General features: G+C 38.6%; 1 protein-coding gene and 1 long non-coding RNA gene across 3 annotated transcripts in view; one reads left to right on the top strand and one right to left on the bottom strand.

Annotated features, from left to right (window-relative positions):
* LOC125911653 (uncharacterized) overlaps positions 1-18,898 on the bottom strand; it is a 108,991-nt gene extending 90,093 nt beyond the window's left edge. For both annotated transcript variants that reach the window (XR_007454400.1, XR_007454399.1), the window contains exon 1: positions 17,664-18,898. This is a non-coding gene — a long non-coding RNA (uncharacterized LOC125911653). The remainder of the gene's footprint in view (positions 1-17,663) is intronic.
* The window catches only part of SPOPL (speckle type BTB/POZ protein like), a 75,705-nt gene continuing 71,204 nt past the window's right edge, over positions 14,443-18,943 (top strand). The window contains exon 1 of the mRNA XM_049615679.1: positions 14,443-14,658. The gene's annotated coding sequence lies outside the window, so the exon portion shown is untranslated. The remainder of the gene's footprint in view (positions 14,659-18,943) is intronic.

Genomic DNA, 18,943 nt, shown 5'->3' with positions numbered 1-18,943 from the left:
TGTCCCTAAAAGAATGTAGGGTAGATGGAAGAGATATAAACCATGAGAATCTACTTTTAGATGATTAGGTTGACTCAAGGTTACATTGTAGACAGTTGCATTTGTCAGTATAGGCTACATCATACTTTGGTTAAAAAACAAAACAAAAGACAACGAAAACACAACCCTAAATCTTAGTAGCTTAATAAAAATAAAAACATTTTATTTCTTGTTTGCTATAAATCTGTTGTGAGTCAAGGTAGCTCTTCAAGCAAATATGCTGAATTCATAAGGAGACTCAAGAAATTTAAGCTGCTTTTATCATCTTCTAATGGTTTTACAGAGCATATGATTTTTCTTTTTTTTTAAATTTTTTTTTAATGTTTATATTTATTTTTGAGACAGAGACAGAGCATGAACGGGGGAGGAACAGAGAGAGGGAGACACAGAATCCGAAGCAGGCTCCAGGCTTTGAGCTGTCACCACAGAGCCCAACTCAGGGCTGGAACTCACAGGCCATGAGAGCACGACCTGAGCTGAAGTCGGACGCTCAACCAACTGAGCTACCCGGGCGCCCCCAGAGCGTATGATTTTTCAAGTATTATTAAAATTACTTGAATGAGAGCATTTTTAAAATATGTGTATGATGCTACCAACTGTAATTTTTATTCTAAACTACAAGCATCTATTAATGTAATGTTAGGGTAGGGTTTTTTTCATCTATTTCCACAATATTTACACTTGTTACATTGCCTTTTTTAACACTGATGTATAATTGGGGTGCTTGGGTATCTCAGTCTATTGATCATCTGACTCTTGATTTCGGCTCAGGTCATGATCCCAGAGTCATGAAAGTGAGCCCTACATCTCTCTCTCTCTGTCACCCCCCACTCATGCCATCTCTCTTTCTCTCTAAAAAAAAATTACCTATAATTGACATATACCTATTAGTTTCAGGTGTGCATAGCAATTCAGTATTTTTATGCATTATGGAATGATCTCCATAAGCCCAGATACCATCTGTCATCAAAAAGTTGTTACAATATTATTGACTATATTCCCTATGGTATACGTTACAACCCCATGACTTATTTATTTTTAAGTGGAGTTTGTATCTTTTAGTCCCCTTCACCTATTTTACCTGCTCCCCTACATTGCTTTGATATTTGAAAGGCTTGTTTCTATGATTAACTTTGTAATTTTAAGGTCATAACCCCCAGCCCAAAAAACTAAATCTGTTTACATTATTGTGTCTCCTTCCCCCCACCTTTAAAATAGTTCAATCAAGTGACCTGTATGAACATTTAAAACTAGCATTCATTTTGGTCATTTCAGCTTAATTGTATTTCCCATACAATATGTGTTCAAAATAAAGTAATTTAGAAAATACCCTAAATTATGAACAACTTACAAGAATCTGAATGTTAAGACAATATCCTTTTATCCTGAGGCATATTTTTGGGTAAAGTATTAAGAGTCTATTATATTCTAGACATTGTGCCCAGTACAAAAACAAAGATAATACAAAGAGGCAGAGAGAGACCTGAAAACTGAGGGTGTGGGTATGGGTGTGTGTGTTATTTTGATTCTGATGGGGAGGGTAGGCTCCTCCCAGGGGGTGATGTGCATGCTGATGGCCAAATGGGGAAGAAAGAATCATGTGCAGTTTGGAGGAAGAACATTCCAGCCACAAGAAATATTAAACACAAAGCATAAAAGCCATAAAGTATGAACAAGTTCAACTTGTTCCAGGGTCTGAAAGAAGGTCATTCTCTGCACAGAGAGCTGAAGATTATTTCAAAGGGGCAGGAAAGGTGTGAATCATGCAGGGTCATGATGGCCATGGCATAGGGTTTAGACTTAAGTGTGCTGAGAAAAAGTCATTGGGGTATTTTTAGTAGGGATGTAGTATGATCTGATTCATATTTTACAAAGGCCACTCTGTCTTGTACATGGATAACAGTATCCAGGAGGAGGAGTAGAAGTAGAAATTTGGTAGGAGGCTAGGGTTCTAGCCCAGGTGGGAGCTGATAGAGGCTTGGACCAACAGTGTAGACAGAGTAATGAACAGAATTCCGTAGGGATTCACAATAAAGACACATAATAAACTAGAAAAATATTTGCACCTCATATCACAAAGGGCTGCAGATCAGTAAGAAAAAGACTGATAGACTAAATAAATAAATAAATAAATAAATAAATAAATACTAACGTGCAGTTTGCAGAAAGGAAATAAAAACAGCTTCTAAATATGTTAATCTCCCCAAACTCACTCCTAATAAGATCAACGAAAACTAAAATTACACTGAAATACTTGTTTAACCAGAAGACTTGCAAAAAGCAAAGAGTTTAACAGAACATAGGATTGGGGAGGGCCCAAAGACATAGACATTCACACATTTCTGATATGAATCTAAGTATATGCTGGGTGATCGACAATTTGGAGATGTCTATCAAAATCACAAATGTACTTGTCCTAAGACCCCGCAATTCTGCTTATGTAATTTATCCTACAGATAAACCCTTATTCTACATTCTTGTATCAGAGGCTTGTCAGTGCTTTGCCCATATCCTTGAGATCCACAGCCCTTAATCAAGAACTCTCAGATGTTGAAGTATATTTACTTCAGCTCTCTCACCCTTGACATTGAATAATTGTGAAAAGTGTGTTTTGCTCCTACCTCAGTTTTCCTCATTTTTAACTTCCCATATGGTTAAGTTGCAGTACTGACTGATACCTGGTTTAATAGTGTACTAGTGGTTGACTTCTTTTCTCTGGATAACTTCCCTCTTCCTTTACTGGTTTTCTCAGCACCTTGACATAAATTACTCACAATCAATGTTGCTTCCTGGAGGAACCCAACTAAGAATCTTCAAGCTCTTTCCTGAATGTACTTTCCACCTTTATATTCCTAATAGGGGATGCTATTGGCATTTGGACAGACAGTTTCACAGGTCTGTCCCTACTTTTAGGACTTTTAACATCCCTCTTCCCTGAACAATAAACTTTTATAGCCCTCCAGTTGCTAGTCATTGTGATAACCCAAAACTTATTCTTTGCATATTCATGTTTCCATATGTCCCATCTCTTCCCTGGTAACAAATCTTCTGCTATAGCCCTCACAAGTAGTGCCAATTACTTCTTTCAGGTGCCTCAAACCACTGTGCCTGATGGTAGGCTAAGTGTCCTCCTAACAGCTCTTTATTGCTTCTAGATCATTTTTCCCACCCTCTTCCCCCAAAACTCCAGCTTTGAATCTCACCTTCCCACCATAATACCAGTATCTCTCATCCTAGGAGTACCCCCTTGAAGACTCCTCCTTATTCCTTGAAGATTTTAGCACCTAGTTCATTGTCATTCTATCTAACACTTCTATCATAATTCTTGGTGATTATATTACCATGGCCTCTCAGTTCCTTGACCTCTCTTCCCTTTTCCAGTGATCTTATCTGTATTTCAAAAGAGAACCTTGAGAAATTCCCACCACAGTGTCTACCTCTGCATCTGTGCCATGTTGCTTTCCTTTTTGTTACCAAGAATGAACTGTCACTGCCCATAACACACCTAGACCCCAATATGTTGTCTAGTATTTTAATCCCATACATTCTTGCCTATTCAAGGACATCACTCCAGCAATTTGTATTTCTCCTTCTGCATCATCAATTTTCCCCTTTCCACTAAGCCATTGCTTGCAAGATTCAAATATACTGCAATTAAACCAATCTTAAAGTGATAATAAACTCACTTGGTCTTTGTCCTACTTCACTGGTCATTTTATTACAGCTTTCCTCATTGGCTCTGCCTTATCCCTCTGACTTCTAATGATTGGAGGGCCTCAGGGCTCAGTCCATAGCCTTTTCTATATCCATGCTGCCTTCATTGGTGACTTTATCTAGTTTCGTGGCTTTAAATACCACATATATAGTGACAACTCCAGAATTTATTTCTCTAGCTGGGCTCTCTCGTCAGAATTCATAACTTATATCTCCTACTTGATCCTACTTGATATCTGATAAATGATTTTAACTGAAAATGCTCAAACTTCATATCTCATACCCAAACATGCTCCTTCAATTGTCTCCCCCTACTCAGGAAATGGCATACCCCTTCTTCCAGTTGCTCACCATACACCTGGTATAATTATTTGATTTTTCTCTTTATATCATGCTCACATCTACTTTAGTAAGAAATTTATTTGGATCTACATTAAAAATATATATAGAATTCAACTACCACTTATACCTCCACTGTCAACATGCTAGTCCAAACAATCATACTTTTAAAACTTTTTTTAAGTTTTTATTTAAATTTTAACATAGAATATAATATCTGTTTCAGTTGTACAGTATAGTAATTCAACACTCAATTTATCATCCTGGTACTCATCACAAGTGCATTCCTTAATCCTCATCATATATTTAATCCATACCCCCACCCACCTCCCTTCTGGTAACCATCAGTTTGTTCACTGTACTTGATTCTGCTTTCTAGTATGCATCTCTCTCTCTCTTTTCTCTCCTTTTGCTCATTTGTTTTGTTTCTTAAATTCCACATTTGAGTGAAATTAAATGGTATTTGTCTTTTTCTGATTGATTTATTTCCCTTAGCATAATACTCTCTAGCTGCATCCAGCCATTGCAAATGGCAAGATTTCATACTTTTTTTATTGCTGAGTAATATTCCATTGTAAGTATGTGTGGAGATGTGTGTGTGTGTGTATCCATTCATCTATCAATTGATATTTCTTCCTTAAAAACCTGATAGAATTCACCTGTAAAGCCACGTGGGCCTGCAATTTTCTTTACAGAAAGTTTTTTTTCGAGGCGGGGCGGAAAGCTTTCCAATTTCTTTAACAGATATCATTTTTTTTCCAGCTTCCTGAGTGTGTTTTTTAACGAATATATCTATTTCATCCAAATTGTCAAATGGCTTTGTTATAAATTTTTTCAAAATGATTATCCTTTCACTATCTGTAGATTCTGTAGTGATGTCCTCTCTTATTCCTGATGCTGATATTATATATCTTTTCTCTTTTTTCCCTGATCAGTCCAACTATAGGCATATCTGTCTTAATGATCTCAAAGAATCCTCTTTTGGTTTAATTGATTTTTCTCTATTTTTTACATTTCATTTCTGTTTTGATATGTATTATTTCATGCCTACTGTTTACTTTGGATTTAATTTCCTTTACTTTGTTAGTTTCTCATGGTGAAAGGTCATTGACTCAAGACCTTCCCTTTTTAAAATTTTTTTAAAATACAGGTTTGATGGTATAAATTTCCAAGGGAAATATCCCACAGATTCTTTTGTGTTTCTATTTTCATTCAATTCAAAATAATTTCTAATTTCTCTTTTGACTTCTTTGATTAATGGATGATTTAAAATTCCTTTATTTAATTTTGAAGTATTTAGGAATTTTCCAAGGATCTTCTGTACGATCGGAATGAGATTTGTTTTATAGCACAGAGTATGATCTATCTTGGTAATTGATTCATGTGCACTTGAGAAGAATGTGTATCCTACTCTTGTTGAGTACAGTGTTATATAAAGGTCAATCAGATCAAGTTTGTCATGAGTATTTAAGTCTCCAAGTTCATTTGTCTATTTCTCCTTGCAGTTCTATCAATTTTTACCTCATGTATTTTGAAGCAGTTAATAAGTGCATAAATCTTTAGGATTACATTATTTTGATGAATTGACTACTTAATCCTTATGAAATGACCATCATAATCATTACAAAATGAAAATTTTACAATAGACATAAAAATAATTTCTTAAGGATTATGAAGGATTATGCCTGGTAATAATCTTGTTCTGAAAATTCTTGTCTAATAGCCATCTCAGTGTTCTTGTGACTAATGTTAGCATATTTTTTTCTAACCTTCTAACATATTTCTGTCTTTATGTATGAAGTGCATTTCCTTTTTTTTTTTTTTTATGTTCATTTTTCAGAGAGAAAGAGCATGAGCAGGGGAGGGGCAGAGACAGGGGGACAGAGAATCTGAAAGGGACTCTGCACTGACAGCAGTGACCCTGATGCCAGGCTTGAACTCACAAACTGTGAGATCATGACCTGGGCTGAAGTCAGATGCCCAACTGACTGAGCCACACAGGTACCCCTGATGTGCATTTCTTGTAGGCAGCATACAGTTGGATCTTGCTTTTAAATCCAATCTGATAATTTTACTGTTTTAATGGCAATATTTACAATATTTACATGTAATGTGATAATTAATATGGTTTGGTTTGTTTTCTATTTATCTTTGTTAAATATGTTCTTTGCTCCCCCTTTCCTTTTTTCTACCATCTTTTGGATTTTTTTTTTTTTTTTAATTTGCTCTCTGCTTTATTGGGCTCTTCACTATGCTTTACTTTAGTTATTTTATTGATTGCTTTATCTTATTACAGTCTATGTTCAAGTGATAGTATAACACTTAAGTTCCTCAAAAATAATTTTATAATAGCACACATTAATTTCTCTCCTCCTGACCTTTATGCTAATGTTGTCATGCATTTTACTTATACGTTATAAACCCCACAGTACAGTGTTATTTTTTTGTTTGTTTAAATAGTAAATTATCTTTTAAAGGATTTGAATAAGATAAACAATTTATGTATTTACCTATGTAGTCACCAATTCTGGAGTTATTTATTCCCTTGTGTATATCTATATTTCCATCTGGTATTATTTTCCTTCTGCTTTAAAAACTTCTTATAACATTTATTAGACTATGTGTCCACTGGTGATGAATTCTTCCAGCTTTTATGTGTCTGAAAATATCTTTACATCACTGTTGTTGAAAAATATTTTAGCAGGACATAAAATTCTAAGCTGACAAGTTTTTTCATTACTTTAAAAGATAATACTCCACTGTGTTTTCCCTTGGATTACTTCCAATTAAAACAAACAAACAAACAAAACAAACCTCTTTTCATTCTCTGTTGTTTTGTACATGTCTTTTATCTTTGGATACTTTTAGGTTTTTCCTTTTTTATCACCATTTTTAAACAATTTGGTGATGATAAACATTGATGTAATTTTCTTCATGTTTTTTGCAACTGGGTTTCATTGAGCTTCTTGAATTTGTGGGTTTGTAATGATTAAATTTGGAAAGGCTCTTGACATATTTTTTCAAAAAAATTTTTTTCTGTCTGTACACATCTTTCTCCTGTGGGGGACTCTAATTACCCACACCACATATTAGGCCACTTAAAAGTTATCCCACAACTCACCAATACTCTTTAATTGGGGAGGGAGGGTCCTTTTTCTCTGTTTCATTCTGGATAGTTTTTATTGCTATGCCTTCAAATTCACTAATCTCATCTTCTGCCATATGTAATTTGCTGTTAATCCCATTGAGTGTATTTTCCATCCTAAACACTGTAGCTTTAATCTCTAGAAATTTTTTTTTTTTAATTTCTACTTACCCCTTTAAATATATAGAATATAATCACAAAAATTGTTTTGATGTTCATTGGTATTAATTATACCATCTGTGTCAATTTTGGGACAATTTTGACTAATTGGTTATTCTCACTGTGGGTTGTTTTCCTATGTCTTGGCATGCCTGGTAGTCTTTAACTAAATGCATACTTTGTGATTTTATTTTCTTGGGTGCTGGATACTTTTGAATTTTCATAAATCTTCTTGACCTTTACTCAGGAATGATGCTAAGTTATTGGAAACAGATATCCTTTCTGGCTTTGCTTTTATGGTTTGTTTGACAGATTGGGAGCAGTTTTCAATCTAGAGCTAATTATTCTCCACTAATGAAGCAAGACATTTTTGAGTAAGCTACCCAGTGCCTTATGAACTATGAGTGTTTCTACTTGGGCTGAAGGGAAAAGGCACTATTTCTGGCCCTGTATGTGCTCCAGGCATAGGTTCTCTTTATTCCATCCAGAGGATTCTTTCCTGAGCCTCAGGTAGTTTCCTCACAGCATGTGCTGATCAGGATTTTGCTGAATATTTGACACCAGTACCCCTACACCCAACACACATTTGCTTTCTGTGCTGTTCTCTGCTCTTTGTCTCTCATCCTATTAACTCTCACTACCCTGATCTCCCTGGACTCTCATGTCTGTCTCTTTAATTCATGGTCCTAACTGGGATTCACCTCAGTTTCCCTTCCATATGTCAGGGCCTGAACACTCTATCAAGTCAGTATGCTGGGGCAACACTGGATCTCACCTCTTTTGTTTCTTGTCTTTCCAGAATCATTGTCCTTTAACACCTGATACACAGTGTCTTTAAAACCATTGTTTAATGTATTTTGTCTGTTTTATTTTTGTTTGTTTTGGTTGTTATAGGTGGAAAGGTGAATCTAGACTCTGTAACTCCATCTGTGAGCTTTTCTTAAGAAGCAAAGGTAGTAGCAGGAAGGACTCTGAAATAGCCTATCATCAATGTCTTTATTTCTTTATATATAATGAGAATGGGTGGGAAATTTGGCTCAGATTATATATATATATGTGTGTGTGTGTGTTTACATAGTTTTTTGTTTCTAAGATCATAAAAAACAAAACAAAACATAACACAGATGAAGCAAACACTGGTACCACAAACACATTCCTTTTCCAGAAACAAGAGAATTCCACTGGGAAATGCTCATTTATGGCATGGTATCCTAGCCCAAGCTTTATCCTGATACTTTACACATCCAATTTCTCCACAGGGGTCTGATAGATGGAAAGTTTAAAGACCCAATATAATACGTTATTAGCTGGGGAAATGGCAGCGAATGTGGAGGTAGGCCTGAACTAGTCATTTAAATTCGGTAGTATGACAACAAACAAGAGGACCCTAACTTTCAGGCCCAACTTAATTGCAGTGTCTTCATCCTAAACCCCTACTATTTACCTCAATCGTTAAGTCTATTTTTATTGAAATACTATATGAAAAAAAAAAACCCTTAAAAGAACAATATATAATATTAATAATTATAGTAGTATTATTCGTGCTGACAAATCCTTCAAAGAGTCCATAGTTCCCCAAAGAAAGATTAACCAGGAGAATGTAAATCATAGATGAGGAAATGAATCTAACTGTCTTGAAGCAGTAAGTATCCTTTTTACCAGTCTTGGAGACGCTATGTGTCCACAAAGCTTAGCAATATACTCATGTCAAGGACAGCACATCTCTTCTGTCTTCTCAGCAAAAGTAGCCCTATTACTACAACCTGCTGCTCCTGTTCTGCAATCTGCTTTGGTCAATATTTTCTTAAGCTAGGAAGAAAGCTAACTGACACAGTTGGAAATGAGAAACTGGTCTTAGAAACCTGCTGACAGAGACTCTTAAAAACTGAGAACAAACTGAGGGCTGATGGGGGGGTGGGAGGGCGGGGAGGGTGGGTGATGGGTGTTGAAGAGGACATCTTTGGGGAGAGGAATTGCTTTTTAATGGAAACCAATTTTAAAATAAATCTCAATAATTAAAAAAAAAAAAAAGAAAGAAACCTGCTGACAATATAAGCTAAAAAAGACATGTTTGGAAAACTGGAATCAATATTTTTAAAATAATAATTTCTAGATTTTAAATAGCTATGGTTTTGTCTCCAATGGTAAGTCAATGGCAGCTAAGAGTATCATATTATGAATTATAATAATATGAAGGATTCTACTGATTATGGCCTTGTCATGATGCTCATAAAATTCTAACTCTTGCTGCTACTAAAAGTAGTCTACACAAGTACAGACCCAGAAATCTGAGTCATATTATGACTGAAATATATGTTCCTACTAGTATTCAATGATGCCTGAAAGGATATCAAAAGATACCAACATACAATAGTCAGATATAAAGTATTAGTGTGTTTTTTAATACCTAATATAAATAACAAAAGGAATTAATTGTATGAAGAAAGCCCATCTTGGTTAGGTAGCCCAACCTCAATACTAAGCAGGAAGATTAATCTCTCGAACATAAATACTTAGTGAGACACATCACTGCTGTGACAATAACTGACTTTCACTGCAAGGTTTATTGATCTCTTAAGACAGATTATCCTTTGTGGCTACATTTTAAAATTTTTTCTTTAATGTTTTATTTATTTTTAAGAGAGAGAGAGAGAGACAGAATGTGAGCAGGGAAGGAGAAGAGAGAGAGGGAGACACAGAATCTGAAACAGGCTCCAGGCTCTGAGCTGTCAACACAGAGCCTGATGTCGGACTTGAACTTGTGAACCCCGAGATAATGACCTGAGCTGGAGTTGGACGCTTAACAGATTCAGCCACCCAGGTGCCCCTCATGGCTACATTTTTAAAAAGTCCTTCCCCATAATCTTCTCTAGAAAGCCAAACTCCTTTATTAATTTTTTTAACAACTTAAATTTAAAACAAGGTGACATTTTTCCAAGTAGGTTTGGTTACATCAGTGGTTCTCAATTTGGAGTGCTTTTGTTCAACCTTGTCTCCTAGGGGACACTTGGCAATGTTTACAAATGTTCTGGCTGTCAAAACTGAAGGCAAGGGTGCTAACTGGCATCTAGAAGATAGACGGAAGGATTCCACTAAACAGTTTACCTTGTATAGAATGGCCCCCTAGAATAAAGAATTATCTAGTCTCAAATGTCAACAGAACTAAGATTAAGAAGTGATGTGTTAGATGTGAGGCCGCTAAACTCTATATAAATTCCAATTGGGAAATACCTTTGCTGCTGACTTTTAAAATTACATTTGTTTTAAGAAAAAATAACTAGTCTTATTTACTGTTTTTAAATAACCTCTTGCAGTTGCTTAGCATTTTATCCTTTACAAAATCCTTTCATATGTTTTAATCTCATTTGCTCTTAGATCTGATGAAGTTATATTTTTCCTGTTTTACGACCAAGGGCCCTATTGTACAAGAGGCTTAGGAATTCGAGCAAGGTCACGCGGATTCAGATTCTGGATGAAAAATCCAGTGCCCTTTTTTGGTATCCTACAGCTGTGGCATTCTTGTTAAGAACATTATATAAAAAGGAATTTAAACATTAAAAAACCAAATCATTGTGCATCCATGGTGATATGACTCCAGAAGACAGATGTCATATGCTCTAAGGATGGAAAGTGGCAGAGAAAAGGGAATAGGTTGGGTATTATGGGAAGTGGGAAGCAAGTATGGGAGATAAGGAGAAAGAACAAAGACATTACTCAAGACATGTGGATAAGTACAGACAGATCCATAAGTTTAAAATGACTATTACTTCTCTGTGAAAATCATTCTTTGTCCAGCAAACAGGAAAAGATTCTTATGAAAACATAAAATGGATAAATGTGCTGAGTCCAACCAGAAAAAAAGAAACCACATTCATTACTTCAAACAGAGAATCTGATACAAGGAATCTTATTGTATAGGTGATGGAAAAACTGAGAATCCAGGGATTAGCAACCAAAGGAAGCCATAGCACTTTTAAACAGACAAGAGAGAGGAAAAGGTATTGCCAGGGCCCAGGGCTAATTCCATGGTAGACTTATCCAGCAGGAGATGGGACGTGGGAGGATACTTAGTTGTTGCAGGGAACAATGCCTATGGCAGAAAGACAAGGGGAGAAATACACTGGTTTCTCCCTTCCTCCCACCCTCGAGGTTCCTGATAGTAGGTTCCTGGCTTAACCCAGCAGGTAGTCAGCTGACACAGGGGCTTGGGAAACAACCTGGAACTGGCTAAGATTTGGAGCAGAGAAAAGCAAGGGAAGGATCTGAAGGAAACAAGCTCAGAACCATCACATTGGCCTGTGGGCATTTTGCCAATGCGAGGATACCACAAATTAGATCAAGACATCAAGTAAACATTCCAGTACTAAATCACCTTTTCCTTTAAGGTAAGAAAAACATCTTAGATTTACCCTGGACCAAACAAATAAGTACACTAAAAATCAAACTCAGAAAAGGAATTTGACAGATGAAGCACAAAAACATTTTGTGTAAATATCTAGACCTAAGTAATTACAACTGAGAGAAATAAAAAATAGAAACAAACAAACAAAAAAAAGAAACAAACAACCCAGCTCTAATAGGTGTTCAGAAAGGACACTTGGATTTTGTCACATCTCTTTTGCACACAGTAGGCTCTACATTCAAAGTAGAAGCAATTTCTTGCTGAGCTCTTGACAACATGAAAATGAAAACATTTGTCACCTTTTCCTCTCAAATTCGTAGACTACAGCAGAACACAATTTTTAAAAGGCCAGCCTAATTTTCTTTCTGGGAAAAAACAAAACTGAGGAAGTAGACTAAAGAGGCAAGAATGTATTGTAGACTCTCCTTAACTGGTTCACTATGTGCACTGAATATGCATAATTTGATTTTAGGAAGTATACTGAAATTGTAGAATCACTACCAAAAAACAAGGTATCATAGAAAGTAAAAGCCAAACTTCTAGTGGCTATTTCAGTTCAGTAATGCTTAATATTTAGAAGAGACATAATCTAGGATAATTACTGGGGACATTTGGTTTCTTATATATACTCTCCATCTGCAATAGTGGGTGATCACAAAAACCTCCAGAAAAGTATAGCAGTAATGCTGTTTGTAACTGAGGCATAAAAGGCCTCCAGGGAAGGAGATACCTAAAGTAGATAAATGTGAACAAGGCACTTAAATATAAAAATGTAAAGTATGATTTCTGGTAGCTATCCTGCCTCAGATACAAGTGGGCCTCACTGGTCAGTCCCAGCACACAGGGTAAGACTATAGCATCTAAAATGCAGTACTGGACCTGTCACTTTGAATGGAGGAGCCACCAGAGAGCTGGATGCAGCTGCAGACTTACGAGAGTCCGATGTGCAACATCATCATAGCTACAGGGTCAAGCAAACAAATGCCTAATCCAAAGCTGTGGTCTCCTGGGGGCTGGGGGCTTTAAGATAGTAATGGTGGGCCCACAGTGGTAGAAGGAGCACTGTGAAAGCAAATTCAGGGTCTTGTGATGCTGTGAAATCCCAGCAGGCCAGCTGGCATTTGTAATAAAAGGAGTGTCTGTGTGAACAGAGTGAATAAAACGTGAATGACTGAGACAGGGGATCAAACAGAGAAGCCCAGCTATTAAAAACTGGAAAAGAAAAAGATTTAAGTGATGACAGGAAGTAGAGGGGAGGGCTTGAACCTGAATCAAGTGTGGAAGTGCTTATGTCCTTCCCTTCCAGAGCCATTTTTTAAATCCTTTTAAGGTTCGGGTTCTCACTAAATAAAGGCACAGCCCCCAGAGCCTGTAAGCTTTTCCAGGTTTTATAAGATTGAGTGCAGGAAAAGAAAATGTCTTGGCTCTAAAATATGCAGAAAAATGCTAAATGACATTAATAAATATTTCAAGAGGAAAATTATATGAATCTCTTTCATTTTGCATAACCAGACATTGTATTTTTCATGTGGGGTATGGTTATATTTTCGTGTTTGACAGGATGTGGGATAAGGCCTCTAAAAGAATTTCCAGGGATTATGTAGCCCTTGAGTTGGTCCATCTTTAGCCTGGCATAGTTCAGGCAGGGAAGGTCAAGAATGTGTTAGAAATTCAGTAAGGATGGGCAGGCAAGGAGAGGAAGGCAGAAACCCAAATCACGAAGCCCAAAAATGTGGGGGTGGGGAGAAGAGGGAAGCTTGGGGAAGGGTGTCTGAGCCAGATACGGAGGTTGGGTTTGACCGGGTGCTGGGAGGTGCAGCAGTGTCCCTGAAGATGGCACAGTCTCGTTTCTAATTTTGGAAATGGCCAAACCAGGGTTTCCAAACTGGCAGGCAGGCTGGCAGCAGAGGGCTCTGACTAGCAGAAAGAACCATCTGGAGGTAGGTGGCCACTTGATGTTCTGAAGGGGTATGAATGCAGAATTGGTAACAGCTAGACAGCAGGTCTTAGTTTCTAAAGGGGGTAGTTGGCAGAAGGGAAGAGAGGACTGAGCCGAGAACTCAGTCCTTCTAAAGCAGCGAAGCAGTGAAAATCAGTGAGTCAAGGAACACTGGGTGCACAGAGGTTCCAAGGCTCCCAGGTTCACCTAGCGTGATTGGCTACTGGGCAATCCTAGGAACATTGCTGGAGCTCATGCAATGGGACCTCTGGGACTACTAGATCAGGGGTCTGGGAGCAGGGCCCCTTAAGAGGAGTGGTGGCTTTGAGTGAAACAGGAGGTCATTGGAGATTATTCTGGAGGCAGGGCCCTTTAACGTGTCCAGAGAAAATGGCCATGGAGCTGTTGTTTAAGTCACGGTCAGAGGGGAGTAAACTGAAGTGATCCCAATTTTCAAGGACAAAGCTAGATAGGGAACCATCCAATGGGCTTTGCAGGGGCAGATGTTTAAGTAAACTCCCCCAGCCATAAATTGCCCTGATAGGCAGAAGGGTGTGTCTCTCTGGGAGGGGACCAAAGACCCTGACCTGGAGACATTGTGATGACTGAGCAGAGATAAAAGAGGAGGAGACTGAGTAGCTGTACTTCTAGTGCCATTTGAGGCTGCTGCAGAGGCTGGTGACCTCTAGCTGGAGAGCACAGTGGAGAGCTCTAGGCTTCCCTTGGGACTATTTCCAAGGTCCAGAATCAACCACAACTTCTCAAGTTACCTGAGAGCAGAGCAGGGGCAGGGCCAGGACACCAGCAGAGGAGAAAGAGCTTAGCTAGCCAAGCTGAAGAAGACAGAGGTCACTAGGGACTACTAGATCATGGCAGCAGCAGCCGCCTGGATCCTGGCACAGTAAATGATTTCCAGCAGCTGTAAGTAACCTTGAAGAGAGCAAGTTCTCAGGGAATGCCTGGAGGGATGCTATAGAAGCTTTGGATAATCCTGTCACAGAGATCATTTTTGTTGTTTTTCTCCTTATTAATAGTTGTAAATACAGAACTTGTAGATAGGGTAACCAAGGTTTTTCCAAGACCATTTATTGCCTAGGTAGAGGTACAGTATTGCTCTTTCTCATTCATTGGGTATTAGTGATCCAGAATCTAGGGATAACTAATGTTTTAAGAGCCTCAGAATGTTTCAAAACTGATTAAAATTAATATTTAATTGAGTGGCTATAAAATGTAACGATGCCAACCAGTGAACTGCAACTCAACCCTTATTCTTCAAATGGTGATAGAAGAAAATCAGCAAAAATCATCTCTTATAGGAGACCTCATAGATTAGCCAAAGGACCAAAGCATTAAATACATGAATGCATATTTAATTTGAAACAAGAGAGTATCCTAAAATATTTGACATAATGTGGCTGGGGACATGAAAATAAAGGTGCCAAGGAAGGACTTAAACAAAAATGATCCTGTTCTCATAATTCTGGGTGGGTCCTATCTCAGTTTTCTGGGAATGATTTTTCAATAATAAGTATATCAAACTTACTGATCTTTTCTTGCTATAGGCATCAGTACACAAGGGTTTTAAGTATTAATTTAGAACTCTAAAGTTTTTGGATCCTCAAAAAAAATTTTTTTAATGTTTACTTATTTTTGAGAGAGAGAGAGGGAGAGAGCGAGCATGGGGAGGGGCAGAGAGAGAGAGAGAGGGAGAGAGACACAGAAACTAAAGCAGGCTCCAGCTCTGAGCTGTCAGCACAGAGCCCGACGCTGGGCTGGACCTCGTGAGCTGTGAGATCATGATCTGAGCTGAAGTCGGACGCTTAACCAACTGAGCCACTAAGGTACCCCAAGTTTTCAGATCTTTAATAGATGAGTATCATATAATGCAAAAGTACTACAAAACTAGGAATTCACAAGCAAGGTAAAAAAACAGAAAGAAATGGAGACATGGTGAGAGAAAATGAAATTACATGTAAAATAACTCACAAGTTATTAAACAAGAGCTTTAGTGTTTTCTTTCAAATAGAGAAGCTAAAGTTTATAACAGTAATAAATAATGAACAACCAAGTTCTTTTCTTTCAAAATAAATTCCAAAAGCTACATGTTATGTTAAATGTTTGATCACAAGTGTTAGTTTATGAAAGTAAGGCATGAGTTTCGTTCCCTTGAAGAGAATTCAAGATAGGAGGGGATAATAGTTAGAAAAATATGGGGAAGCCAGCTCACTAGGAGAGAAGAGTTTGGTGGACCACTTTAGGAAGGGGGAGGGTAATAGCAAAATGTCCAGGGAAGCACAGAGAGTACCTCACTTAGGATTCATGAATTATATTGTGTTTGCTAAAAAGCATGTTACTACTGTCTGGACTCTAAACCCAATATAGTAATGAATTTGCAAACTGTTTGCCACCGCATGCTTTAGTTTTTAACAGCTAGAATTGGAAAATGATAGTACAAAACAGGTGGTAGTATGGAAGGCAGTGGTCAGTATGGTTACCCAGTCATGAAATGGGAGCATCTCTGAATTTACAAAAGAGGAATAAAATGCTGCAGGCACTAAACTATCAAAGTGGGATGCTTGGTTGGCTCTTCAGATGAGCCCCATAGAGTTGGGTCAAGAAGATCCACAGGCTAGTTCTGATCTGTGCTCATGAAGCTCAGAAAATGATTCTCCTGATCTTTACTAACTGCCAACCTATTAATTACAATAAGTAGAACTTCTAAGTTGTCCACTGAGGCACCTGGATGGTTTTCTATAGAAAACTGACAATGAACAGAAAAATGAGTACCAAAAGTTTCCTGTTGTCTAAGGAATTGGATGACCCTAATGGTTAATGCCTCAAGCAATGCAAACCTGATAAATGACCGGTGGAAGCATACAATGCTCTATACTAGTGATAAAGCTGTTACTTACCTGTATAAAAACCACTTATGGCGGCAATAAACTATAGCCTATAATAGTGTAGTTTTTCAATAGGTATCCAATAACTTCGAAATCAAATCAAGAAAGGTAGTTCTTTAGGGAATTGGTACTATAGCACAAGCTTTAATCCAAGCTTATTGACCGTAGAGCCATCTTTTACTTTGCCAAACCATCACAGTTTTATTATTAGCATTAGTTACAAGCCATATTTATTCTTTTTTTTTTTTTAATTTTTTTTAACATTTATTTATTTTTGAGACAGAGAGAGACAGAGCATGAACAGGGGAGGGGCAGAGAGAGAGGGAGACACAGAATCTGAAACAGGCTCCAGGCTCTGAGCTGTCAGCACAGAGCCCGACGCGGGGCTCGAACTCACGGACCGTGAGATCATGACCTGAGCCGAAGTCGGACGCTTAACCGACCAAGCCACCCAGGCACCCCTAAGCCATATTTATTCTTTATCAGAGGCTGAAGTCACCAAGAAAAAGAATGGTATGTCATAACACTACACAGAGATCAAGCCTAGGGAAAGGACTCTATGAGAATACTGTGAGGAGCTATTTGACATCCTTATAGTAAAATCACCCCTAACTAGAACCCAGTCAAGTGTCAAGGGTAAGCCAAGTACCCACTCGTTTCTTAATTCCCAACTGAAAATCTACCTCAAGGATTTACTATAATTTGATTGAGTATATTACATGCATTAGTGCCTAACAACGAGTGATCAGTGGAAGAGAGGGTGTGACAGAATCTTAAGGAGTTGAAAGAGCTATAAGGCCTGGGCAAAAATTATACATAATTTTCACTGTCACATATCATAAAGTTAACAGAGACCTACAAGAGTACAGCAACTAGTTTTAACTTTTTTCTTTATGTTTGGATGTGAACTTTTTCACTAATATTTCCTCTCCCCGCCAGTCCCTAGCATAATAACGGTCATTTCCACTTCTGCTTTTTAACTTTTGGCTAAGTCAATTTTGAATTTTATGGTTATGCTGATCTTACCTTTTTTTCTGAAAATCTTTGATGCTGGTTGTATCCCACACGTTTTGGGTGTTAAATACGTTGAATAAGGTAGTTAAAGTAGTATTAATTTGAAGCGAGGGAAATCTGCTTTCCCAGTATTCAAACTCCACTCACCCTTGAATGAGTTACTTATTACTTCTGATCCTCAGTTGCTTTATCTGTAAGGTGGGAATAATCTCCACCTTGGAACTGCAATGAAGTTGAGAGGATTTAAAAAGATCGTACAGGTCTTTGATTACAGTGCTCAAAATAATGTTTTTCTTCCACCTCTCTTTTTTTGGGGGAAAGGAGGTAAACAGTTCACTGATGCGCTGTTAAAGTGAAAGGAATGGGGGCGGGGGTCCTTCAATGTTATTCGTGCCTGTTTTGGTCCCTCAAACTTCTTTAAAGGAGAATATTCTTGGCAGCTACAAGTTTTCTCTCACGAATGCTGAATGACGTTCTGTTTTCACCTTTCTTTAAACTCCATAAGGCAGTCTCCTCATCTCTTCAGACATTTGCTTAGATACAGCATAATTTACCCACGTCAGTCATGCCACCTGTTCAGTGCTTTGCAAGCAACCTCGGCTGCCTCTCGGCGGACCCCCTCCCTTCCTAGGCCTGAGACTTCCTTTTGAGGCTCATCTTCTCTAACCGAAAACCGTTTCACTGTGGCACTTCATTTGCCTACCCGGAGTTGTCTGTATTTCTAGCTGGAGACGTACACTGCTGTTTTTGTTCTAGCCCTTCACATAGTTACGGGCTCGCAACAAGGGTTCAGTAAAAGTTGCATATTGGCTTTCTAGTCTGCTACAACCTCAAGGAAATCGTACGGAGAAACAGTTGGCCTCCTTTCGCACCCTACGTCTCTCGATTTAAGAGGCGTTATCAGTGGGCTTTTTAGGTAAGGAAAGTTTAAGGCTGGGTCGTGGGAGATCCCCGCCAGGCGAGGTAACTCATCCTCTCCACAGCGGCCGGTGGACGCGCCCTGCTGAGAGCCCAGCGCCTGGCGCAGGGAACGGCGGTGGCTTCCAAAACCCGGCGACGGATCCGGGCCGGCCCGGAAGTGCCCGGCGCGGGAGGGAGGGAGGAAGAGCCTTGCGAGCCCACGCCGCCGCCGCGCGCACGCGCCCTCGCAGGCTGGGGCTGGGGCTGGAGTCGCAACTCGGAAGCCGGAGCCCGGACGGGCCCGGGGCCGGGAAGGGGGGGGCTGCGCGGGGGCGGGAGCAGCGGAGGCGGCCGCCCCTGGCGGCGGGTTTGTTTATCCCGGGGAAGAAGTT

This window comes from Panthera uncia, assembly GCF_023721935.1.
Source record: "Panthera uncia isolate 11264 chromosome C1 unlocalized genomic scaffold, Puncia_PCG_1.0 HiC_scaffold_3, whole genome shotgun sequence".
In the NCBI taxonomy this organism is placed as follows: Eukaryota; Metazoa; Chordata; class Mammalia; order Carnivora; family Felidae; genus Panthera; species Panthera uncia.
Note: the sequence above shows the minus strand (reverse complement) of the source record. Positions and strands in the feature narration are given on the sequence as shown.